General features: G+C 39.6%; 2 pseudogenes; one reads left to right on the top strand and one right to left on the bottom strand.

Annotated features, from left to right (window-relative positions):
* Positions 1-219: 219 nt before the first annotated feature.
* The window catches only part of LOC129490744 (probable C-mannosyltransferase DPY19L2), a 53324-nt pseudogene continuing 32305 nt past the window's right edge, over positions 220-21238 (bottom strand).
* On the top strand, positions 16976-19577 carry LOC129490099 (E3 ubiquitin-protein ligase ZNRF2-like; annotated as a pseudogene).

Genomic DNA, 21238 nt, shown 5'->3' on the forward strand with positions numbered 1-21238 from the left:
TGAAATTAATGATGAGCCCTTGGAGAGCTTTAACCACAAGGACCTGAAATCACGTAGACAGCAGTGTCAGGTACGATGAAATGAGTGTTAGTTTCTATGGACGAATAGCAAATTACTCCAAATTTAGAGTCTTAAACAGTAAACACTTATTATCTCCTAGTTTCTGTGGCTCAGGAATTCAGAAGCAACTTAGCTGGGTGGTTCTGGCTGAGGTTTCTCATGATGTTGTAGATAAGATGGTGACCAGAGTGGCAGTTACCTAAGGATGCACTGGAGCTGGAGAATTTGCTTCTAGGGTGACTCACTCTAATGGTTGGGAAGGCACTGCTGGCTGTCAGCAGGAGAGCTCAGTTCCTTGTCACAGGACCCACCACAGGACAACTTGAGCCTCCTCACAGCATGACAGCTGGCTTAGTGATCTGAGAGAGCAAAGTGACCTTAACTTTGGAAGTCACATGCCGCCTTGTCATTCCTATATATCCCAGTGTTAATACAGCTCAGCCCTGCTCAGTGCAGGAGGGTCCTACAAAAGGATGAACATACAAGGAGGTGGGGATCATGGGGTTATCTTGGAGGCTGGTTATCTGGGATGGGAGGCTTACGTGGTGATGCCTGTGACCTTGGAGGTGGAGGAGAATGATGGGTGTACAGAGGAGTGAAGAAAGGCTGGGAGGAATAGAGATGTGGGAGAGGAGGGGAGGCAAAGAAAAAAAAGGAGGAAGGAGTGTTGGAGAAGAATGTAGTCTGTCCGCAGCAAAGGGCATCACCAAAGCCATTCCAGGAGGAACTAGATCCACCTCCTTCTCTCCTGGGCATGCTCCAAAGATCGTGTGACCTCTAGAGAGGACTCCAAAAGAAAGCACAAAAACTAGACAGTGGGAGGGGCAGTACCCAAAAGCCCTGAGTTTCTGAGCAAAATATTGAACGTTTCTGTGGTGAAATAGAAAGTTAACACGCTTAGGAAGAAAAAAGTGGTAATGATTCAAGGAAATATAATCACACACGGTTTCAGTTTTAATGGACATGGGAGGAGCTATAAAAGTAATCTATCTATCATCTATCAATAATCTATCTATCTATCTAAACTGTCTATCATGTATGTATCTATCCATCTATCAATCATCTATCATCTGTCGATTACCTATCTATATCAACTATCTATCATCAATGTATCTATCCATCTATCAATCATCTATTACCTATCAATTATCTATCTGTCTATATCAACTATCATCTATACATCTATCCATCTATCAACCATCTATCCAATTATCTATCATCTATCAATTATCTATCTATATCAACTATCATCTATACATCTATCCATCTATCAACCATCATCTATCTAATTATCTATCATCTATTAATTATCTATCTATATCAACTATCTGTCATCTATATATCTATCCGTATATCAATCATCTAATTATTTATCTATTATCTATCAATTATCTATGTCATCTATCATCTCTCATCTATCATATCTATCATCTATCTCTATCATCTATCTTTATCTATCTATCTATCTATATCTATCTATCTATCTATCATCTATCTAATCTGTCATCTATTTTTTAAAGGGCCATAAACTTGTTAACATATATATACACAGGCATTTTGACAAGTGTTTTCCTTGGAGAAGTGAGGATAGAAACTAACCTGTAGGAAGGGTGCCCTCTGCTGCCACTTCTTCAAAATAGCTCTTCTGTCTGGCCATACCAAGGAAAACATCCTAAAAGGTTCTTTGCCTTCTGGCTGCTGTCTACAAAAAATAAGTAGCATCTTTGCCTCTTAAAATATCTTTAAGATTTCTGTTTTGTAGACAGCCATGTTGCTACATTTTTCCATTTGGTTTTATTCTTTCCATGGTAACTGTAAAGTAAACATAACTAAGAAACAGACATTGGATACTTATGCAATACACAGAAAGCATTTCTTCCAAACTCTTCACTAAATAAAGTAAATCCTTTTCTAGGTGCACAAATCCATAGGTCAGAGGTCAATATTACCCCACCAGGAATAGCTCACCATTGTGGGCAGGAGGAAATGGCTTTATTTACTCCAGAGCACCCAGGAAAAGGTGCTGACCTTTACAACCAGCTCTGCTTGCTATTCCAGGGGAAAGCAGGAAGGGAGGGGCGGAAGGACAGACCATAAATGTTCTATGACAATTACTTGGCAGCACCGTTTCAAAGAAATAAGGGAAGCCTTTACTTGGCATTCTGTACTAAGCAGTGCGTGGAACTGGGTTGGTTCCAGCTCTAGACTGCCCACCCACACCTGGCCCCTCTGGGCATACTAAACACAGACAGGAATGACACTACTGCCCCAGGTGTTAGCCTGGAAACTTCCCTCCCTCCATGCATCATCCTTGCTTTCATCTCCGTAGTTGACAGATTCTCTGGGTATGTCGTGTGGACTTTGGGATCAGCTTCTGAGCTCTTGCTCTTCTCTGAAACATCACTGTTGGCTCACTCTTTAACTCAAGACTCTGCAGGGCTCTTGATTCTGAAATACTTGCAACTTCAGGGAGAAGACACTCCCTTGGCCAGCTTCATCCCAGCCTCTATCTGGGGAAAGAGGACTGGACATGCTACATTTTTGGGCGAGGTATTTATCTTCTCCAAACCTGTTTCCTCATCTGTAAAATGGGAATGATAAGAGAACTCACATCATCAAGCTTTTGTGAGAATTGTAACTGATAAAGGATAAATGTCGATTATTATAACATAGCAATAAATGTCGATTATTATACAATAGTAATAAAACAAGTATTATGGAATATTATTAAAGTTTTCTTTTTCTTTTTTTTTTTTTGAAACAGAATTTCGCTCTTGTTGCTCAGGCTGTAGTGCAATGGCACGATCTCGGCTTCCTGCAACCTCTGCCTCCCGGGTTCAAGCCATTCTCCTGCCTCAGCCTCCCGAGTAGCTGGGATTACAGGTGGCTGCCACTACATCCCGCTGATTTTTTGTATTTTTTAGTAGAGATGAGTTTTCAGCATGTTGGCCAGGCTGGTCTTGAACTCCTGACCTCAGGTGATCTGCCCACCTCGGCCTCCCAAAGTGCTGGGATTACAGGCGTGAGCCACCATGCCCGGCCCTGGACAGAGGACAAATATTAATATACGGGTATCTAGTGGCTGCGACCAGGCCAGAGGGAGGAAGTTTAAAAAATCAAGGGAAGGAGTTTTGTCCATATGTTAAGTTTAAAAATACAAAACATTAAGTCTGGAGATAAATAGACCAAATACTAACAATGGTTATCTTTGGCTTTTTTGTTTTATTTTCAGCTTTAAGTTCTTCTTTTTATTTTCTGTGGATACATAACGGATGAATATATTTATGGGTTACATGAGATATTTTCATACAGACATGTGATGTGTAATAATCATATCAAGGTAAATAGGACTTCCATCACCTAAAGTGTTTATCCTTTGTCTTACAAACAATTCAATTGTACTGTTTTATTTTAAAATGTAAAATTACATTATTTTTGACTATAGTCACCCTGTTGTGCTATCAAATATCAGGTCTATTCATTATTACTTTTTTTTTTGAGATAGCCTCACTCTGTCACCCAGGCTGGAGTGCAATGGTGTGATCCCGGCTCACTGCAACCTCCGCCTGCCGGGCTCAAGCGATTCTCCTCCCTTACTATCCTGAGTAGCTGGGATGACAGGCACATGCCAGCATGCCCAGCTAATTTTTGTATTTTTAGTAGAGACAGGGGTTTCACCACATTGGCCAGGCTGGTCTCAAACTCCTGGCTTCAAGTGACCCACCTGCCTCAGCCTCCCAAAGTGCTGGGATTACAGGTGTGAGCCACCACACCTGGCACTATTTTTTGTACCCATTAACCATGTCCACTTCCCCCCAATCCCCAACTACCCTTCCCAACCTGTGGTAACCACCATTCTACTCCCTGCCTTTGTGAGTTCAATTGTTTTAATTTTTAGCTCCCACACAAAAATGAGAACATGCAAAGCTTTTCTTTCTGTGCTTGGCTTATTTCACTTAACATAATAAACTCCAATTCCACAACAATGGCTATCTTTGAGGGGGGAATTTATAGGTGATGACTTTTTTTTCTTCTATTTTTCAAATTTTCTAAAAGAGTACTTTTTTAATACTTTTAAAATAAAAAATATGAAATTTTGTTGTTAAAAAGCCATCATTTGTTCTTTCTTTTCACTGACTTATACAATTAATACATGATTTTATTCTCAATCTAAAGCTTTCAAGCCAGAGGTAAGGCTAAAACCCCTCATGGACACATGCACAAACACGACTGCTGTCACACCAAACGCAGTCACTTCCCAGAGGTAGTCATGATATTAATTTTGTGCCGACCCTTCTAGATATTTTTCTATCCACTTATGTGTTACTGGCTCATTGATCAAGGACAATTTGTGACATGATTAAACACGCTTTATTTTTCTTCTTATCGTCTCTTCAGAACTTGTGGTGGGGGGTGATCATCTCTCGCCACTAGATGAAGAATAGGGCCTTTCTGGAGGCTCTCTGGCCAGTCATAGGTGATGGACACTTCCACATTTTCTTCCTTGTAAGACAGAGGGTCCATTTGGAAATTCTGAATATCCAATGTAAGGTACACAACAAACCGTCCTATAGCAGAGGGGAAAAACCTGAGCCTAAATACGATCAAAACTATAGATCAGTGGTTTTCAGTGTTGGTTGCATACTGGGATCATCTGTGGTAGTTTAAAAAATTCCTGTGTCTCAGTTCCCGCCACCCCCCCGCCTGAGTCTCTGGTATAATTACTCTTGGATTTGCCTGGGCTTCAGGGATTTTTATTTATTTATTTATTTATTTTATTTTTTTGAGACCCAGTCTCTGTTGCCCAGGCTGGAGTGCAGAGATGTGATCCCAGCTCACTGCAACCTCTGCCTCCCAGGTTCAAGTGATTCTCCTGCCTCAGCCTCCTGAGTAGCTGGGACTACAGGCACCCGCCAACACACCTGGCCAATTTTTGTGTTTTTAGTAGAGTCAGGGTTTCACCATGTTGGCCAGGCTTGTCTGGAACTCCTGACCTCAGGTGATCCGCCTGCCTCGGCCTCCGGAAGTGCTGGAATTACAGGTGTGAGCCACCGCACCTGGCCAGCTTCAGGGTTTTTAAGAGCTCCCCAGATAATTGTAGTGGGCTACCTTTGAGAATCACTGCTCCGGATTTAACACCCAATTTATAGAAAATACAGGGGAAAGGACAGAAGAACAGCATGGAGTGCACTAAGCAATAGCCACAGTAGGACACGCTATAGGACAAACACTCAGTTTCTTTATAAAAAGTTGTGAGAAAAAAAGGTGAGGAGGAGAGAGGAACCTACAGGTTAAAAGTGACTTACAAGAAATTCCTAATTGCAATGTGTAAAGAGATCTTTTTGGATTTTCAGGTGAACAAAGAAAACGTGAAAAGTTTTGCACATCAAACAGGAATATTTGAACATTCAGTAGATATTTGATATTAAGGATTGTTTTTAATTTTGAGGCTGTAATAATGTGGGGTTTTTTTTTAATTTTTTAAACTTTTATTTTAGGTTCATTGGTACATGTGCAGATTTGTTATACAGGTAAACTCGTGTTATGGGGGTTTGTTGTACAGACTGTTTTATCACCCAGGTACTAAGCCTAGTACCCAAGTTATTTTTTTCTGCTCCTCTCCCTCCTCTCCCTCAGTGTCTGTTGTTTTATTTTTAAAACAGTTTTTATCTTTCAGAGACATGTTGAAATAACTGAATGAAATATCTCCAGATTATATATCTGAGATTTACATGAAAAGAAGCCTATGAGAGGGAGGAGTGGGTGAGGGTGTAGATTAAAAAAAATGATTGGCCATGAGTTGATAATTGTTGAAGCTGGGCAATGGGTACATAGGGAACTCAGTATTCTATTTCCTCTATTTTTGTATGCCTAAACGTTTCCAAAATAAGAAGTTTTTCTGGAATGCTCAGTCCAAGATATTAACAATTTAGTGCTTAAAGATAGAACATCTTTTTCCTCCTACAGAGTGCAGTTCTTGGCCGTCTGCTTTTGGGGAGCCAGGTGTGACCATCTGTCCTGCTCCTTGCCCATCCCCACCGCCTCTCCGTTGCTGAGCGTTGCTTCCCAAGGCCAAGGTCAGAGGGCGCAGGAGGCATGAGGGCATTAGACCATTAGACAGCTCTCATCTACTGGGTGGCCTTGGGCTCCCACCCTGGCTGGTTTTACAGCTGGCTTTTCCTGGGTTTGGTCACTTTGCTTGTGTTATGAATCAATTCTGTTCTCCCAAAATACTTTTTTTTTTTACAGTCTCGCTCTGTTGCCCAGGCTAGAGTGCAGTAGCATGATCTCAGCTCACTGTAGCCTCTGCCTCCCAGGTTCAAGCAATTCTTCTGCCTCAGCCACCTGAGTAGCTGGAATTACAGGCACCTGCCACCATGCCTGGATAATTTTTTGTATTTTTAGTAGAGATGGGGTTCACCATGTTGGCCAGGCTGGTCTCGAACTCCTGACCTCAGGTGATCCACCCGCCTTGGCCTCTCAAAATGCTGGGATTATAGGCGTGAGCCACTGCGTGGTGGCTTTTGCCTGTAATCCCCAATACTTTGGGAGGCCAAGGCAGGTGGATCACAAGATCAGGAGTTGGAGACCAGCCTGGCCAACATGGTGAAACCCCATCTCTACTAAAAATACAAAAATGTAGCTGAGCATGGTGGCACATGCCTGTAATCCCAGCTACTCAGGAGGCTGAGGCAGGAGAACTGCTTGAACCTGGGAGGCGGAGGTTGCAGTGAGCCAAGATCGCACCACAGCACTCCAGCCTGGGCGACAGAGCAAGACTCCATCTCAAAAAAAAAAAAAAAAAAAAAGTACTCTACCCTATGAAACCTGTGTCATAACATATTAAATATTTTGCTCCCAAAAGCTAGTAGTCAGAATCTCTCTCTTTTTCATTGCCATATCCTCAGCATCTAACAGAGCATGGACATGGTATGTACCAATATTTTGTTGAATGTATCCATCGTATTTGAAATAAGCTTCTATGAGCTCTTTTTTAATTTCATGACCACATTTATTTAACCACACTGTCATACTAGGGTGCACTAGAGATTTAAATGGTAGGAAGACAGAACAGGAGATGCAAAAGATTAGAAAGGGCAAGAAGCACTTTGATTTATCAATACATGAGCACCATCCCCAGCACCCTGTCCCCCAACATCCCTTTAATGAAACGCTGGATTTGGCGGTGTGATATAGCACACACCAGTGGACTATGTTTCATTGGGCTGAATTAGTAAGTTAATGTCTATTTTGAATTCAGCATTTTGCATTACTGAACAGACAGCATGACATAACAGAAAGAAGTGAAGGAGCAGGTGGCAGTGTCTTAACTGTGTCCCTGCTGTCAGGCCTGAGGCCTCTTTCATTGTTGTTAAGGGGAATGCAATGCATACAAAGTTTCAGTTAGGCAAGATGAATAAGTTCTAGAGATCTGCTATACAACATTGTGTTAATACTGTATTGTACACTTAAAAATCTGTTAAGAGGGCAGATCTCACGTTACTTATTCTTACCACAATAAAAAAGTTGAATATATATGTTGTATATATAAAATATATAGAAGTTTTTATAAAACATAATTTTATAATTAATAAAATGTAAATTAACATATATGTGAGGTTTTAGAGGGAGACAGACATAGAATGGGAAATCCAGCTTCATCATGTAGTAAATGTGGAATGTGGATAAGTTAACTTTCTCTAAATTTAAATTTCATAACTTGTATGGTGAGGCTACCACCACCCACAAAAAAAGTTTAGTGGGAATAAATCAGATAATGTGCATGACGTGATTCAACTCAACAAGTACAGTACTTCCTTTTCTCTACAGAATATATGTATATGTATATATTTACCAAAAATAAGGCAAGAGATTTCATGTTTGAAATTCTAGCTATTTAAACATTTCAATCAACATGATTAAAATATCAACTTATAACACAGGGGTCTTTAAAATATTGTGAAGTCATAAGTAGTATACAATTATATATTGTTTTGATGAGTATATTTCCTTGTTCCTCTATAACCCCTTCTATTTCTTAAAAATTGCTTTCTAGAAAACAAACCTCTCCATGGTTGAAAAAGCAGCACAGTGCTCTAATAAGACCTCCTAGTTGAGTCCCACTGTAAAAAATAATAATAATAACAGAGTATACAATCAAAATTCATATAAAATATAGTGAGTTTTTCACAAAATTAACTCAGAATTTACAACCATAGTTTACATCATATTTAAAACATAATAGTACTAAACCATACCCATGTGGTTGATGTTGAAATCCTGAATGTACAATTCTAAAAAGTGTACACATAATCTCAATTCTATAATTTATTATAGCTAAAATACTTTCTAACTAAAATACATAAGGTGTAAACATAACTTGTTTTTTTTTTTTTTTGAGACAGGGTCTTGCTCTGTTGCCCAGGCTGGAGTGCAGTGGCGAAATCTCAGCTCACTGCAACCTCGGCCTCCTGGGTTCCAACGATTCTCCTGCCTCAGGTTCCCGAGCAGTGGGATTACAGGCGTATGCCACCATGCCCGGCTAATTTTTTTACTTTTAGTAGAGATGGGGTTTCACCATGTTGGCCAAGCTGGTCTCAAACTCCTGACCTCGTGATCCGCCCGCCTCAGCCTCCCAAAGTGCTGGGATTACAGGTGTGAGCCACCGCGCCCCACCACGTAAAATAATTTTTAAGAAACAGGCTAGCACTTTAGAGTCTAGATCACATCCTTTGAATACCCTGAATAAAGGCAAATTTTTATCTTTTGAAATTGGATTTAAGGGATTGCGAGATGAAGACAAGATTCTAACAGTTTCATGTAGCATTAACTTAGAACTCTCTAAACTACTGCAAATATTCTTTACTTGAGTTCCAGAGAAGCAATAATGCAGAATACAAAAATCAGATGAAAGATAAAAACCATTTCTTTTGTTGTTGTCTTTTTGTTTTTTTGTTTGTTTGAGAAGGAGTCTCGTTCTGTCACGCAGGCTGGAGTGCAGTGGCGCGATCTCGGCTCACTGCAACCTCCGTCTCCCCGGTTCAAGTCGATTCTTCTGCCTCAGCCTCCCGAGTAGCTGGGATTACAGATGCCTGCCACCATGCCCGGCTAATTTTTTTTTTTTGTATTTTTAGTAGAGACGGGGTTTCACCATGTTAGCCAGGAAGGTCTCGATCTTCTGACCTCATGATCCGCCCGCCTTGGCCTCCCAAAGTGCTGGGATTACAGGCATAAGCCACTGCGCCTGGCCCAAAAACAGAACGTTTTTTAAAAAAATAGAACATTTTTAAACCTGCCCAAACAATCTCAAAGCAATCCTTTTCCCTCAAAATACTTTAATGAGCTTATATTTTTCTATATGACATATAGAAAAGTGCATAAAATTTCTAACTTATAGAACTATTGTAAAGGGAACGTCCATGTAGTCACCATATAATTAATTGAAATAGATAAATGATTATACTGAGTCTTCATTTGCCAGCCTCCAAGATAAGAATCAGCTACTAACCTGATTTTTGAGATTATCAACGTAACTCTTTCTATACACATATCAAACTATGATTTACTTTAATCTGTTTTTAAACAACATACAAATGGAAGAATGCAGTATTTTTTAAAATTTTGTACCTGGATTCACTCATTCAAAACTATATTTGTTAGATTCAACCATGTTGTGTGTAGCTGTACAGTTCATTCATTCTCATTATTGTATACTGTTCCACCATGTTAATAAACCAAAATGTATTCATTTCTCTGTTAATGGATATTTGGGTTGTTTCCAGTTTGAAGCTCTTGCAAATAATGCTACTATATTATTGTATGTACTTCCTAGTACACATGTGCAAGACTTTTTTGGGAATATGTACTTTATATTAGAATTGCTGAGTTACAAGGTATCTATCTATACCTTCAACTTTACCAGATAATGTACACTGTTTACCAAAATAGTTGTACCAATTTATATGTCCACCTGGGGTGTATGAAAGCTCCTTTATCAATATATTAGATGTGGGTTGGTATTTCACTATGGTTTGAATTTGTACTTTCTTTACGACTAATGATGGTGGTCAACTTTACATATGTTTATTGACCATTTGGTGTTCTTCTGGGAAGTATCAGTTCATAAACATTTTCTCCATTTTTCTATCAGGTTGTCTTTCTTCTTTGTCTTTATCTTCCCACTCTAATATAAACTTCACAAGGACAGAGATTTCTGTTCTGTATTCCAAGCACCTAGAACAGTGTTCCTGGTCACAACAGGCTTTCAATAAATATTTATCAAATTAATGAATGGAATTTCTGGATAGTAGGTGGGGTATATACTTTGTAAATATCTTCACTCACTTTCAGGTTTTTTTTATCCTACAGTTCTTTTGAGGAACTGAAGTTATTTTCATCAAATTCATCAGTTTCTCTTCAGGGCTGGATTTTTGTGTCTTGTTTGAGAAATCATTTCTTATTCCAAGTGACTTTTTCTGTATTATATGCTGAACACTTTTATAAATTTGTCTTTCATATTGAGTGTTTAATCCAGCTTGGATCTACTATTTATATAGTTCCAAGTTCTCTTTGTTCCATATGATCTCCCAATTATTCCAGCACTATTTATTAAAATGCCTGTCCTTACCCACCAATCTGTGATACCCACTCTTCCATATATCAAATGCCTTTAAATGTACATTTCTGCTTCTGGGTTCTACTCTATTTCAGTTATCTATTTTTCTATTCCTGTGCCAATATCATAGCATCTTTTTATATTAGCTTTATAATATAGCAACAATTGATAGTGCAAATCCTCCTTTTTCAAGAATACCTTGACTGTATTTGGCCCTTTGCATTTCTGAATAACTTTTAAATCAGCTCATCAAAGTCAACAAAAAATACGTTGGAATTTTGACTGGTAGAGCATTGAATCTATAAATCTTTTTAATATCAAGTCTTCAATCAATGAATGTGGAATATCTCTCCACTTAGATTTTCCCAGACATATCTCAGGAATGTTTTAATCATTTTCCCATAGCTGTCATATATATCTTTTGTTGGATTTATTCTGAGGAATGTCATGCTTTTAATGCTATTCTAAATAGCATCCTTTCAAAATTTCATTTTCTATTTGATCCTAAAGTATAAAATTTATAATTTTGAATTTTAATATTAATATTTACATCTAGTAACATTGTACATTTTCTTATTGCAAATACTGTATCCATAAACTTGTAAAATTTTTCTAGATATACGATGTAATCTACTTTTAAGAACACTTTTTTCTTTTTTTTCAAGTTTTCCAATCCTTATACCTATTACTACTTTTCTTTTTACGTACCGTGCTGGATAGTATCCCTGGCACAATACTGACTATGTCACTAGTTTTCATTGATTCTGTGCTAGTCTTTTTTATGCTGAAAACTTCCTAAAACAAAGAGCGCGTGTATATTTACTAATCTCTATATTGACATAAGCCCTATGAAAACTCAACAAATATTTGTTGAAAGAGTAAAGCTATTAATTTTAATTTTAATTTTAAATGTTTTACATGACAAGAATAACATTGTAAAGAAATCTGATGATTCAGCTAGGAATATGCTCCACTGAAAGAAACAGAAAACCTAACAAAAGTGGCTTACACAATATGGATGTTGTTTATTATATCATTCAACAAGAAAATGAAAGATAAGTATCTGTTGGCATTGGTTCAGCAGCAGAAGGATGGTAGGCCAGATATATCTGCTATTTTTATGGCCTTTCCCTTATGGTCACAAGATGACTGCTGCAGTTCTGGGCATGACATCCTAGTGTAATAAAAGCAGGAAGAAACAGAGAAGAGGCGGCTAAGTCTGTCCTTTTGTGAGAAAGGCAGAAACTTTCCTAGATGTAACCAAAACTGACTTCGCCTTAGTTTTCATTGGCAAAAACTCGCTCATTTGGCTATCTCAGGGAGCAATTAAGTGTGGGAGCAAAACACATGACCGTTGAAATTAATTTCAACTTACCACCTGAGACCGGCCTCACTGCTTCTTCATGGTGGTACTCTTATCAAGATAGGCAGACTAGCAGATGTAAGTGCCTGCCACATGTGATACACAGTTTTTCCTACTGCTTTCTTAATTTCATCCTTAGAGAATACAATTAGAAATAAGCTGCTGTTACTGCTAACCAAAGATCTCCTCCAATGTTTCATTAATTTTACATATGAACTAGGAGATATTCCATTAAAGCCTTTGTTAGGAAATCTTAATTAGTTAAAAAAAAATCCTTACAGGATAAAAGGGATGCCTTTGAGATAGAATTTTAGTGACATCTCCAGTTTCTGGTTACATGGTATTGGTTAAGCTTCTGAAAAAATCAAATAAATCCACAAACTTTCCTGATATGAATCTAATCTCGTTAATTTTCCTTTTCATTCAATCAAAAAATATCAGCCAGTCTGTATAAGCCCACTGAAAGGTCTCTTAATTCAGTAGTAGTCTTACCTCAGGTATGCTCCATAAATGAAGAACAATCCCATCATTAGTCCATTTAAAATAAAGATTACACCAACATAAAAGCAAGCAGCGTCTCCCAATCCTTTGAAAAGATACAGATAATCAGTGTTTAATGAATATATGACTCTAAAGCAATTGGAAATAATTATCTCAGTGCTTTGCAATCAAGAGCTCATGAATTTGCTGAAAGCATTTGCTTTCCAGATTGCTGCTGTGTTTAATTCTTTACCCTTATAAGAGTTTGTGTGTGTGGGTGTATGCAGACACATATGTATGTATGTGTGTATATATATACACATACACATAAGTAAGCTCACCCTTAATGATGTATTATATAGTTACACTTTATACTTTTTATAATTGCATTTGTACTTTCCTCTAATGAATTACTATTATACTGTAATGATTTGTTGGGGATTCACATTTATTTAGATGATGCTGCTAGTGTTCAGTGTCTGGAACTGTCTGTAGAACCACTTAATGAATACAAAAGAAAATCCATTGCATTATTTTTATCTTTTGCTAGGCTCTAGGAAGAGTTAAGATATGGTTTTGACTTCAGGGTACAGCTTTAGTCTATACAAAATGATCCAGTCATTTGATCCATTATTATGTATAGCTAGAATCTTAGTATATTCCATGTAGAAGATCGTGCGTGTGTGTGGCAATATGTACTTTACAATCATCCCACATTTTTCTCAGAACAAGTTTATGATATTAGCTGGTATAAAAATACTTTTCATATGATTAAGAAAACAGAACATAGAATATTCAACTTGTCAAAGGTTAGTTCACTTTAACTGGCTGGAGCCAAGGTCTGAAGGCTGGCCTTCTGATTCCCCCTGTCTCTCTGGTCACTCCTTTCAATCAGTTCCAGTAACTTCTTTTGTTTTATGTACCACTCTTTAATACTGGACCACCTTAGGTTCTGTCATATGCCCCCTTCATTTCTCCATCTGCACATTCTCCATAAAGAAATTCTTCCACATCCATGGCTCCAATGATCTATATACAGATGACTCCAACTCTACATTGAATCCAGAACTTTCTCCTTATTCTTATACCCTGATAGCCACTTGATGTCCCCACTCTAAGGTCTCTCAAGTACCTCAAATTCATGCATACACAATGAAACATAACAATACAAACCTGCTGCTGTTCAAATGTTTCCTACCATTCAAAGGAGCTCAGTTACTTAAGCTAGAAACCAAACTGTGTTTCAGATGATTCTTCACTCACCTTCCCCTCTCTTACCAAACAATCACCAAGTCTTGTCCATTCTACTTCCAAAATCTCTCTCAAACCCAGGCATATCCACATTATCTTTCCTGCAATCACTTGCTGAGAACATAATAGTCTCCTACCTGGCCTCCCTGAACCTACTTTTGTCCCTTTACTAATATTCTTTCCATACCATTGACTAAATAATGTTTTAAAATGAAACTCTGTTAAAATTCTTCAATGGATAAAGTGTAAAATCCTTCACCAGTGCACGCCTTTCATGATCTGATCCTTGCTTATATTCCCAGCACCATTTCACATCATTTTTCTTCTCTATCGCTTCCAGGAATTCTAGCCTTCTTTCAGTTCTCTCTTGCTTCAGGATATTTGAATATGTTATCCCCTATTCTTAAAATACTTATCCTCTCTTACTCCCAATGTCGGTAATCTTATTTTCTTATTTGTAATATCCATCACAGTTGTAACTGCTAACGGCCCCCTTACAGCACAAACTCTATGAGGGTAAGGCCCCATGTCTAGCTGGTTCATCTCTGTGTCCCAAGTGCCAAACAATAACTTATCACTTATTGGGAATGTAACTAATACCATACTTAGGTGATCATTTTCACCACTCAGACAGGGTCACACCTAGCTGATTGAATCATTGCAAAGTATCTCATTTTATGAAGCATTTTCTCCAATCCTTTACATTGTACACAAAAAAGTATAATTGCCCCTCAAACATCCTCATCAATTCTATTTTTACTGAGGGAATCAGTAAAAAATGTAAGGAAAATAGATTTAGTTTATATTCCAAGCGTTGAATGTTGTTACAAACAAGTCTAAAAATTTATTCATAAAATATAATAAGTCATGTTGTTAAGAATTTGAAGAAATGCAGAAAAAACAACAGTGTTAGTGTTATAAAAAGAGATACATGTGGCTCTCAACAAGAGTCTCAGGGGACAGCACCATATTTGAATTATAAAAGTGCTGAAATGCAAACATCTTAAATGCAAGTGACCACTATGTATCCTGGAAAGCTGTTAGATGATTCCAAAAGTGGTTCTTTGACAAAGAAACCAATGTAGAAGATAAATAGGAAGAGTTTTATTAATACTACTCATGGACTATGAGCATATATAAAAAAGTATTGTTTCTAAATCAATCTATTATTGCATATCCGATTTTTAAATATGTATGCATAATTAAATTTATACATTAGCTATTACAGATAGATATTTGACTATTTAATCTATCCTCAAAATTTATATGTTGAAGCTACTCCAAAAAACATCTTTCTGTATCTTCACATTCTGAAATAGAAGACTAACTTATAGTCAAGATTGCCTTACAATGGGATATGTTAATACTCAAATTCCAAAATTTATACTCAAATTTGTAAGTACACAGCCTTCTCAGAAAACTACTTTAAAATGTAAAATACTCATTGAAGTGAGTCAGTTCTAATTTGTTTTAAATCAACAACAGTATTTTACAATAATTCTTAATATTATTCAATCATAATATTATTAAGTGTTTATGAATGTTTACAAATGACAACATTTTTGGAAGAAACATGCCTTCACAGCTTTGAACTTCATTAAGAGGTTCTATTCTGGTGACATTCCAGCAGGTCTTAGTTTCTAGTCCAAATAAATTCATTATTCCCATGGATGTGCGATACCAGGAGGCTATGATTACCTTTAAAAAGATAAAAACAAAGAGATAATGGAGGAAAATATATTCTCTTCATAATAATAATCTTTCCAAAATACCATTTTGTGATGGTTGCCTTAGACATTTTAAACTCTGAAAAATTTATTTAGATCATTTCACTTAGGAATCAGTCACTTCAAAATTATACATTATGCCTGTATATAGAAAAATATTATATATGTGGTAACCAATTCTGTAATATAAATAATAGTAAGTCAATATAAAAGTATATAATTAAAATATGGTGATTAATAGAAAAATACAAAGATTTATAGAAACATTTCATAATTCACTTCATTTAGATCCTTGAATTTATTCCTTCATAAAATATATAAAATATATTATAAAAACTGGAACAGAATGGAATAATAGCACCTGTGCCCATTACAATTTTAACCAAGCAGAAGATTTAATTGACCAATTGTTTCCAATCCGCAAGCTATTTTTAAAAGTTCAAAGACAAAGAAAAAATAACAACAGAAAAAAATTTCCAACAGAATGTTCATGTCTCAGAGGTTTTTTAATAATAACACTATACATTCTGGAAAACTAATGTGAAATCACCGGGGGGGATAAGTCAAAAAATAAAGAGTTGAAAAGAGAAAGTAAGCATCTCTTAGAGCTAACCATTTTTAATATTTTGGTGATTGGCCAGGTGCAGTGGCTCACGCCTGTAATCCCAGCACTTTGGGAGGCCAAGGCGGGCGGACCACGAGGTCAGGAGTTCGAGACCAGCCTGGCCAACATGGTGAAACCACATCTCTATTAAAAATACAAAAATTAGCTAGGCGTGGTGGCAGGCGCCTGTGATGCCAGCTACTCAGGAGGTTGAGGCAGGAGAATCACTTGAGATCGGAAGGCAGAGGCTGCAGTGAGCCAAGATCACACGACTGCTCTCTTGCCTGGGCGACAAGAGCGAAACTCCATCTCAAAAAAAAAAAAAAAAATGTTGGTGATTATCTTTCCAGTCCTCCCCCTAGGCATTTAAAACATGAAATTAGAGTTACTCAATACTACCTAATGAGATCACATTATCAATGTTAATGTAATATACATCACTGAACATCAGAAACATCTTTCCACGTTTCAGAAGTGTAGTTTTATTATGCAGGTTGACATAGTAGGAAAAGCATAGCTTTGATGTCAGAATTGAACTCAAATTCTGACTCTGCAAGTTATAGTTTCCATGTTCTCAAGTAATCCTTCAACGGCTGTCAATCACTTCACCTCTCAAATGAGTTTAATAATAACCATTCTACAAGAGAAGTGAGATAAGCACTCACATGTACAGTCATATGTCCTAAGTACAGTGCTGGCACATAGTATGCAGTGAATGCTTTTACCTTTTTAAAACATTCTGTTCTAAACTTACATTTTTATTTGTAAATGAGAAGTTAATCCCCTGTGAAATTAATCTCGCAGGGGGAGCGAAGCGACGGTTGCTGGGAAGCGCGCGCCACCCCTTCTCTCCCTCCCATTCTTCGTCCTCCCCTCCCGCGCCACCCGTTTTTCCTCTTTCTCCATTAATAACAGCTGGGTGGCTAGGGGAGGAGGGAAGGTGGCCCCGGCGGAGTCTGGGCGGGCGCCTCCCACTCAGCCGCCAGTCGCCATGGGAGCCGGAGGATGGCGGAGGTAGCAGCGGCCGCCCGAGAGGAGGCGGTGCCGAAGCCCGGGGCGCCAAGCGCGGCGGCAGAAAACGGCAGCGGCCCGTCGTGGCGCACCAGAACCGAAACCAGCCGCGGTCGCACGGCCACCTGAGCCGCCCCTTCCTGCTGGAGCCAGCGAGGGGTGCCTGCAGCCGGGACACCTTCCTCTCCGCGTCTCCTCGTCTCCCGCGCCCGCGTCAGGCAGCCAGCCTTGCCCACCGCCCCGAGAGGAGCGCGCCGGGCGCCGACTGCCTCTCGGGGCGCCGGGCGGCGGCCCTGGACGTGCGCGGGCCTCTCTGGGCCGGCCGCGGCGCCTCGGCCCTGCCCTCTAGCTCCCGCGTTCGCTCCTGGCCTCTAGGCTCTCGGGGCGCAGCGCGCGGACGGGTACGGGGCAGGGCGGCCATGAGCGCCAAGCAGAGCGGCTTGGCCGCCGCTAACGGCGCACGCGCGCGTACTCGGGCTCGGATCTACCTTCCAGTAGCAGCGGACCAGGACCAGGGCCGGGGGCCGGGAGCCAGGGGCCGCCGCCGCCGCCGCCGCCGCCGCGGGGAGGTTCCCGGCTCAGGTGCCCAGCGTGCACCAGCCCAGCGCCTCGGGCGGCGCCGCGGCGGCCCCGGCAGCCTCGCGCAGCTGTTTCCTCGGGGGGTGCGTGGCGTCGGGGGCCCGCGCGGCGCAGTCCTTCAGCATCCCGAACAGCAGCAGCGGCCGCTACGGCTCGCAGGACTCGGTGCACAGCAGCCCTGAGGATGGCGGCGGCCGGTGGGCGGGAGCCCCGGCGGGCCGCGCCTGGTGATCGGCTTCTTACTAGCTCACCTCTCACCGCACATGTTTGGAGGTACGGACCCCTCTCCACGCGCCCGCGCTGGGTCCTCCCGCGGCTGCACGTGGGGCGTGGCCGCCGGCTATTTTTACCCTTCTCCTTTTCTCCTTCGGCCGGGGCTCCGGGGGCTGCTTCCCGGCCCAGCCCGCGCCGGTCTCCATCCTGGGAAGAAACCGGGCACTTAACACCTGCGGTGTGGCTACCGCGTAGACACGTGGTTTTGTTTTTAAACATCGTGAGCACCCGCACATCAGCGGCTGCCCAGTAGAGATAGTCTATTTTCCAGTGAGTTGACTGGAGCAAATGTTGTTTTACAGCAAACCCACGAAACAGCCCTTGTGGTTGTGGCTTTTAGTACCAGGAAGTCAGGAGGAGACCCGTTGCTAAGTGTAGTTCTATCTGGAGACTCGAGTGGGGAACAATTTTTAAAAGCCCAAAGTCAAAGGGTCTCAAATGGACTCTGAGTTACCATCTTTGGACCGACTTTTAATATAAAGCTGTAATCCTGAAATCTGTGTCAGTAGTCCCACTTACTATGTCACTTTAATTGGATGAATGCGTTAATGAAAAGTTTGTTTTTAAACCTCACTAAACTGCTACTTAAGATCACAGTTAATGTGAGTCCTGCTTAATTTGGAAAGCATTTAAAAAATGGAAAAGTTTCTTAAGGAAGTAAAAATTTTGCACATCTGCCTGCAAGGTACAGTAATTGGCTAGGTTCTTTTGAAGAGCAGTGTTGACTAGAGTTAAGGAAAAGTCAGTTGTGAAAAGTGGACATTTTTAATAGCAAAATGATGTGCTTTACTATAGAAACAGGAGGAACGGTGCGTTATCCTGGGGAAAATGAATTCTTCAGTTATGTTTTATGCTGATCTACTTTATTGCAAAACACTAATAGTAAATGAATCAAGACCACCTCCCCTCCCCACTTTATGAAAATAAATAGAAGTATAGAAGATAAGCATTCCCATTTCATCGCATTATGTATCTGATATTAGAAGAATTCGCAACTGAGCACAGATGAGCAGCGAAAACACCGTCCCCTACATTTTTGTGCCTCTTTTACTTATATATTTGTAAACGTAGAAACTTTGAGTGGAGGCTTAGTAAAGTGGAATACGTAGTAATTTATCTGTTCTGATGTTCTGTACTATCAGCATACACGCCAGCATAAATTAAGAATAGGAATGTCATGTTTCGTTTTTCCCATCTTTTTAGTAACGCTTTGTACATTCAATATGGAACGACGCTTGACTTTTAATTAGCTACCTTGTTTTAAAGTAATGTTTGCTTCTTAAAAATATTCATCCCTCTTAAAGTTGGGCCATTTTTAAAAGTCATTTGCTTTTGAGTAAAAGAACTGTACTGGTGTCTTTAAAGTGATTTGATCACAACTAACCCAGCAGTTGAAGTTGCTGTAGTCCGCACTGAAGAATATAAAAGGCAGTTTCTGAGAATTGGTGATTAGTGCGAGAATGAAGGGCAAACTGGTTTTTAATATTTATCTTTATCTTTTTAAAGTGAAAATTTGCATTTAGCAGTTATCAAAAGATGAATATTTAAGTTTACTAAAGAAGGGTACGAGACCACGGTGAAACCCCGTCTCTACTAAAAATACAAAAAATTAGCCGGGCGTGGTGGCGGGCGCCTGTAGTCCCAGCTACTCGGAGAGGCTGAGGCAGGAGAATGGCGTGAACCCGGGAGGCGGAGCTTGCAATGAGCTGAGATTGCGCCACTATACTCCAGCCTGGGCGACAGAGCGAGACTCCGTCTCAAAAAAAAAAAAGAAGGGTGAATAGGAAAAGCCTTGTCAAGTTAATAGTTAATATTTATTTAATATGCTGATTTTTAAAAATTCATTTTCTAAGAGCTGATAATTCCCTTTGAGAAACGTTGTATTTCTATGGGTTTATTTTGTTAAGTAAATGCATTCTATTCAGAGCAAGAGACAGTTGAGCGCCATGCTGTTCCTAGTAAGTAAGTAAAAATACCTAGTTGCTTAAGGTTGGAGATAAAGCATTTATCTTTTTTCTTATCTAAGTTCTAGATTTGTGCACTCATTATAGTTCTTTTAGTGCTTTTGGGGTTGGGTGACTGGGGCCTAGTAGTACAGTGACACTTTCTGAGGAACTTATAGCAGCCTTTCTTACTTGGCTTTCTGGAGAGAATTGTGCCGTAGTGTGCAATGAATTTTAACTTTTAGCACCAGCGCATTTAGGACGGTTTTAATTATGTATCATTCTTGGAACAATTGAGAAAAGTTACTGAAATAATTTCCTGTGTTTGGTGATTCAGATGAGGAACCTCAGTTGAGAATTGCTGGAAAGGGATCAGAGAAATTACCTGTTCTTATTATATGACAGGATCAGATGAAAGTGCCACATCCTGAAATCTCTGTTAAGACAGGGAGATGAAGTACACTTATGTAAAAACCCATCTTTTTTTTAAAAAAATTTTTATTTTATTTTATTGTTATTATACTTTAAGTTTTAGGGTACATGTGCACAACGTGCAGATTTGTTACATATGTATACATGTGCCATGCTGGTGTGCTGCACCCATTAACTCGTCATTCAGCATTAGGTATATCTGCTAATGCTATCCCTCCCCCCATCCCCCACCCCACAACAGTCCCCAGAGTGTGATGTTCCCCTTCCTGTGTCCATGTGTTCTCATTGTTCAATTCCCACCTATGAGTGAGAACATGCGGTGTTTGGTTTTTTGTCCTTGTGATAGTTTACTGAGAATGATGGTTTCCAGCTTCATCCATGTCCCTACAAAGGACATGAACTCATCATTTTTTATGGCTGCATAGTATTCCATGGTGTATATGTGCCACATTTTCTTAATCCAGTCTATCGTTGTTGGATATTTAGGTTGGTTCCAAGTCTTTGCTATTGTGAATAGTGCCGCTATAAACATACATGTGCATGTGTCTTTATAGCAGCATGATTTATAATCCTTTGGGTATATACCCAGTAATGGGATGGCTGGGTCAAATGGTATTTCTAGTTCTAGATCCCTGAGGAATCGCCACACTGACTTCCACAATAGTTGAACTACTTTACAGTCCCACCAACAGTGTAAAAGTGTTCCTATTTTCTCCACGTCATCTCCAGCACCTGTTGTTTCCTGACTTTTTGATGATTGCCATTCTAACTGGTGTGAGATGGTATCTCATTGTGGTTTTGATTTGCATTTCTCTGATGGCCAGTGATGATGAGCATTTTTTCATGTGTTTTTTGGCTGCATAAATGTCTTATTTTGAGAAGTGTCTGTTCATATCCTTC

The sequence above is a fragment of the Symphalangus syndactylus genome, chromosome 9 (genome assembly GCF_028878055.3).
Source record: "Symphalangus syndactylus isolate Jambi chromosome 9, NHGRI_mSymSyn1-v2.1_pri, whole genome shotgun sequence".
Taxonomy (NCBI): Eukaryota; Metazoa; Chordata; class Mammalia; order Primates; family Hylobatidae; genus Symphalangus; species Symphalangus syndactylus.